This window comes from Balaenoptera acutorostrata, chromosome 2 (genome assembly GCF_949987535.1).
Source record: "Balaenoptera acutorostrata chromosome 2, mBalAcu1.1, whole genome shotgun sequence".
NCBI lineage: Eukaryota > Metazoa > Chordata > Mammalia > Artiodactyla > Balaenopteridae > Balaenoptera > Balaenoptera acutorostrata.
This window is the reverse complement of record NC_080065.1, coordinates 90,433,386-90,439,549: the sequence shown is the minus strand read 5'-3', so window position 1 is coordinate 90,439,549 and position 6,164 is coordinate 90,433,386.

The window sequence follows — 6,164 nt, the reverse complement described above, 5'->3', positions numbered from 1 at the left end:
CAAGTTTTTCTCCACCGAAAGATAATTTTAGGTCTGTGGTAAATGGGAGGGAAGGGGAACTGGTGGCATAGGGGAGATACAGATTTAAAGGAAGGAGTAGAGAAGCAAGAGCCATTGACATGAAAAAGGACAGAAGTTCCAGAATGTTGTTGATTCCAGATCCTCATCTATTCACAGCCTCTGGACCACTTGCCAGCTAGTAGTTTGGACCATTAAGTTCATCTGAATATGAATAGGTGGTCTTGGACATTCTGTATTGCAGTAGGACATGAGAAAAACATTTTCCCAGTCCCATTCTATGGCGGAATTGAATAAAACTAGTTTGGATTTCCCTATAAGTTAGCTCAGTGTTGGGCCCTCTGGAATTTAATACATACCATTGAAAAGACTTGTTAGTTCCAAATATGTGTGGCCTTTCATTTTACAAAGTGTTTGTGTGTGTTTTTTTTAAATAGTTTAGTTTTCTAGATAGCCTGACATAGTACAGTCCTCTAAATGTTCTCCTCAATCCCAAAAAAGGGGACAGTTAGTCTCTTTAAAAATAAAACTATTTTTTTCTTATAAATAAAAATCAGCAAGGGATTCTTAGGTAATATTTTTATGACATTCACTATTGGTTTGTGACTTTCAGAATGTAAAGTATCAGCTTTCAAAAAATCACATGAGAATACTACTTCAAAAGATGAGTTACTTGTTTTTCAGGTACTGTTATTGATATTCAAAATGGCAGTGTATTTATGTATGTTCAGCTCTTCTTCAGAGTAATGATGCTTATACTATCCTTCAGGGAAGTTAAGTAGGAGAATTTGTAAGTTTTATAATTGACTCTAAATTTCACTTTTAGAAGAATTTTACACTCAGTCATGTTTTATTTAACATCTCAGAATGGCAAGTGGATGAGTATTCCTGTATCACCAAGGTATCAATGAAACATTAATTTATAGCAACATGCAGAGAGGTGGAAAAAAACCTTGGACAGACTTTAGGTAGTAGGAAATGAAGAATAAATTTTAACAGGAATTTAAATATCACACAGGATTTAGTTTACAGTTATTATCCCAAGATAACTTCAGTATAGGAAAATAACTTTTCCAAGTCTTTCTCTATATAAGAAATCTGGTGTTATATATTGGTAAGATCCTCTGGAAACAATATGGTGCATGGCCCCAAATCAAAATAAATAATCACAGTCTCTGGTTGGGTAATCTCACTTATGGAAATTTGATTTAAGGGAACAATTATCAAAAATATAATGCTATACACTCAGAAAAGTTTGGTAAAATTTTAATTTATAAAATCATAAAATTAAAAAAGTGAAAATCTTATGTCTAAGGAGATTTTAAAGGTTATAATACATCAGCTAAAAGGAATGTTATGTAGATATTAAAAATTATAAATATGAAGGAGAAATGAAAATTTTCATGCAAAAAGCACAGAATTAGACTTTTTAAAATTGGTATTTATAACATGTTACACAAAGTCAAAGTGATATAGAAAGAAAAAAATAGTTATTTGATTAGAGCCAGCAAAACTGTATAGAATGTGAATTGTATTGAATATATTGTACTGTGTTGAATACATATGATTAGGGGTTGAAACAAGTTCATATCAATTTTACCCCTTGACAAAGTAAGTCTAGCGGTAGTGTTAGAATCACATTATTATTCATATCTTATTTTTTTTCAAAATTACTTTAATGTTTTTGTATTGTTATTGAAAATGTTATTTTATTTTTAAATAAATAGGAATTATAAGTTAAATATAATATCAAGCCATTATATAAATTAAATATTACAATATTTAACCATTACCTTTATCCTCTATCCATCTAAGAAAGAAAAATCACAATTTTATTTATCTGGCTCAATTTTTTTTTCTTAATTAGGCTAGGCATACAGTAGGAAACTGATAAAGATCTTGTTGGCAAATGAAAATCGCTAGGAATTAAAATTAGCCTGCTTATGCTAATCAATACTTGGAAGACATTGAGGCATGCACATTCATTAGAAAATCATTACTGCACATAAAAGATGTATTTGAAGCCACACTAATGTAAAACTTTAAAATATATGTTTATTGCACGTCTTAATAGGTGAAGAGTGATAAGGAAGGAGTCATTAGTGCAGTGTTTGTAAAGTGTGGTAAATGGACCATTGCAATTCTCTGTGGTCTGTCACGGTTTTCTGCAGATATAGCTGCTGCTGCTGTTTGCGGTGGCATGAGGGAGGGAAGAGAAGAAAAAATTTTCTTTATGTTTCCCAAATTGGAAATGTGAAATTTATATTCCATTCAGATTTTAATTCAATCTTGTTCTATTCTTAATCTCTACGTTGTTAAGGGTTTCCCATGAACTACAGAATCACATTGTCGAGTTTGTCTCTGTTATCAGTCTTTGAACAAGGCTCAGTGATTTTGGTCCAAGTGTTTCACATCATTTACTTTTTATTGTTTATGTTTAATAATTTATCATATGTCACATTTTACTGCTATTACTCTAAGATATGAATCAATGGCTAAAATATAGTTTATTTAAAGTGTGGGGATAAACAAAGTACTGTGAAAAGCACATTCAAAATGATGTATGTAGGAAGTGAGTGCACACATAGAATGTGCAGACCATGTGCTGAGAAAACTCTAATTTCACAGAAATGGCCATCAAAGGAAATTTTTAAAAATCAGAAGTTTAAGGCTGAATATTTTAAAACTGGATGTTACTGGACAATTTCATTGTGTCTTAAAAATGTATCTCAAAGAGTAACGTAAAACCACTAGAGATTTTTCATCATTTTCTGTGAAACACAAATGACTTCTCTGGAATACAGTTGATATTTATACAACAAACATCAAATATTTTTTTCTAGTGTATAGATTGACATATTCTATATTTGTAAGGAGGTCTTATATATGTTTACAATATTATTCCAAGTTATTGCTATTAATTTTGTGATCATGCTTTTTATTGTACAAGTGATTGATTAGTCATTAAATATGAGGAAGAAAACAAATGTACAGAGGCTTCATGTACATTTTTATTCCTTAGAAGGAAAGGAGGTTTAAAAATCACATTTTTGGCAGAAAAATATATAAAACCAATTTGAAGTTTGTTACAAATAGTACACTCATAAAAATACAGAAGTAGCTATTAGAAAATATTTTTTTCATAAATGCAATATTGATAGTGTTATTAAATCAATGATATATAATGGGAAAACATTTACTGTATATGAACCTATCATCTATTTATTTTAGATGATTATTATCAGTACACAGTACGTTTACACATGTGTGTGCACACAAAGCATATATATCATATATATATACATATATGCATGTTTCTGTATGTATAGCTATATTTGAAGGAGAAGTGCTCTGCTTATTAATGAAATTATATGCATTATAAAGAAAAGGCTTCTCATTTTATAATCTATGCAGTAAATTGGAAGAGGATAAAAAATGAGAGAGTTGTATGAGTAGCAAGAAAGTGTTTAAGTGTATAGGTAGGAATTTTCAGTATTCTCAGTGATTTTGCCTAAGATAACTAAACCCCACCACTCATATCATCTGATAGTTATTACCCTATCAGTCAATTATTTGCCAATTCATGCTAAACTTCTCCAAAAATCGTGATATTTACTTTCCTTATTTCCTCACCTGATACTTATTTCTCCTCTACTCCAATTTGACTTCAAGCACAGTATTGCCTCTGAAATAATTCTTGATAAGGGCCATGGTGGGCATGTTTAGCAAACAGGAAGAAGCTGCATTGGAATCTCCGATTAATTCAGTGATAGTCAGGAAAACAGAGTGACTAAGAGCCCTTCAACTTATGCAACTGACTTTCATTTCCCCAAAAAATGCTTCCTAAGGACAGAGTCTTTTACTTTCATTTTGATGCCTTTCCGACTCTGCCAGGCCTGCTTTTGATTTCAGTATTTAAAGATAAAAGTATATTACCTTAATCATCAGACACAAATGAAGAATGAAAGCAAGGATTCCATTTCTTGTATTTTCCTTTCTAGAAGATCCAGGCAACTGCTAATCGTTATGTTTCAAGGAAAGAAAGAAAGAAAGAAAGAAAGAAAGAGAGAGAGAGAGAGAGAGAGAGGGAGGGAGGGAGGGAGGGAGGGAGGGAGGAAGGAAGAAGAAAGAAAGAAAGGAGGAAGGGAAGAAAGGAAGAAAGAAAGAAAGAAAAAGAGAAAAAAAGAAAAGGAAGGAAGGAAGGAAGAAAGAAAGAAAGAAAGGGGGGAAGGAAGGAAGAAAGGAGAGAAAGAGGGAGGGAGGGAAGAAGGAAGGAAGAGGAAAAGGACAAGAAAAAAGGAAAAAATAGGGCTAGTTTTATCTGGTTTATTATAACTATCTCTTGATTTGCATCTCATAGTTAACATAGATGTCAGGTAAAATCTGTTTGGCTTCATATATCTATTATGAACTATCCCTCCTTTATTGGCTAATTTAGAAGTTCACTGCAATATCTACAAATGAGGCTGTATATCTCAGTGATAATAGTTCTAAACTGCATTTGGCACCTAATCTGCTTACTATCACTTCTTGGCATAATAGTAATTTTTTAAAGTGACTTTAATTTCAGAAATGCTCTGTGGATTCTAAAATTTTAAAAGCACTGGCTACCACAAGCAGAATGGCTTTTGGATAAGTGGATAATTATAACCTTTCTAATAACTAAATTAATTAGCTGCCCTGCTTTCCTAAGGAGAAAGCTTTGTACTTTGCACATTTCTCTGTAGCTATTTATTTGACAGAATGACCATGACTAAGCAAGTGAGGCTACTTGGGATCACTTAACATGGTGTAATAAAATGGAACCATGGAGTGATGGACTGAATTCCTTATGTTAGAACTAGACATAATTGAGACTACAAAAGGAACAAAATTCAAAAGGACATAGTGCTTAAAACTTCTGTTGGGTTTATTTTACTTTATTTGGTGGAGAAAATAATTTCAAAATTTATTCAAAATACTATCAAAGTTCAATCGTTAATAGGTAAAGATGAAACAACACTAACATTTTGAGGAACAAAGATGCTAATGCAAGTGAAACACTGTGGCAGCCCTATTTCTTAGGCTTTCAAAACCTTCACTGTAGTACGTAAGGATTGGGTTGAAGAATTTTATAATGCTTTATAAGAATACTTCCAGTACCATGTAATATGCATTCAGCCAACACACACATATTTCTTTGAAATAATGTGGCTTAGAATTTCAGGATGAAATAGTCCTCCTAAAATATAATGATGGGAATGTATAGCTGCTTCCTTTTAGGACAGTGATTCTAGACTCAGAGAGGCTTAGTGACAGAAAGATTGCCTAAAGGCTTTAAGACAAGTGAAATGATTTGACTTCACACAAGCTTCATAACAATACCCTATGAATGTAACTTCTGCATTTGTAGAGTATCTAGTGTGACTTGACTCAAGCACTTACCAGCTATGAAACCTTATAAAATTACTGTGCTTCAGTATTCTCTTTCATAAATGGAGATAATGATGGTACCAATTTAACAATGTTATAAGAATTAAATAAATTAATACATGGAATTGTCTTAGAATCATCTTTAATGCATGGAAATCACTTAAAAATCTGTATCATATTGTTAATGTCTTGTTTGAAAAAATATGTGTAATACTCCTATATAAAAGTTAAAAATAGTTTAGAAGAAAAATACTTGAAGCTTTGAAATTACATTTGTAATTATAGTTTCTGATGTATTTGGGGGCAAGTCTGGCACTGGTGTACTTTCCTTTTTTTACGTTTATTTCATTCAGTCTGTTTCTTGCCAAAGAAGGGATCATTTGTCTTTAAAAAAATAAAACAACAAATACAAAAAGTATATTTTCCCAAAAAATTAAGCACAAATTATGAGAGAATATGAACTAATATTTAGTGAGAGCCCCTATGATCCAGGCCCTGAATGTATCTCATTTTGATATTGAAGTGTCATGAGTCTGCAGATATTCCTTCCTTCTTTGTTGGAATAGCTCCCTCACAGATGAGACTCGCCTGCTGAAACTTTGCTTCCCTATTGATTCACTCTAAGTTGTTTTTCTGTCTTCTGTCTTAAGCAGACCTTCAAGTAACTATAGCTAATTAGACTTATTTGCAAACAGAATTCCAGCAATTTTCTACTTTCTATTTGAACTCCAAAA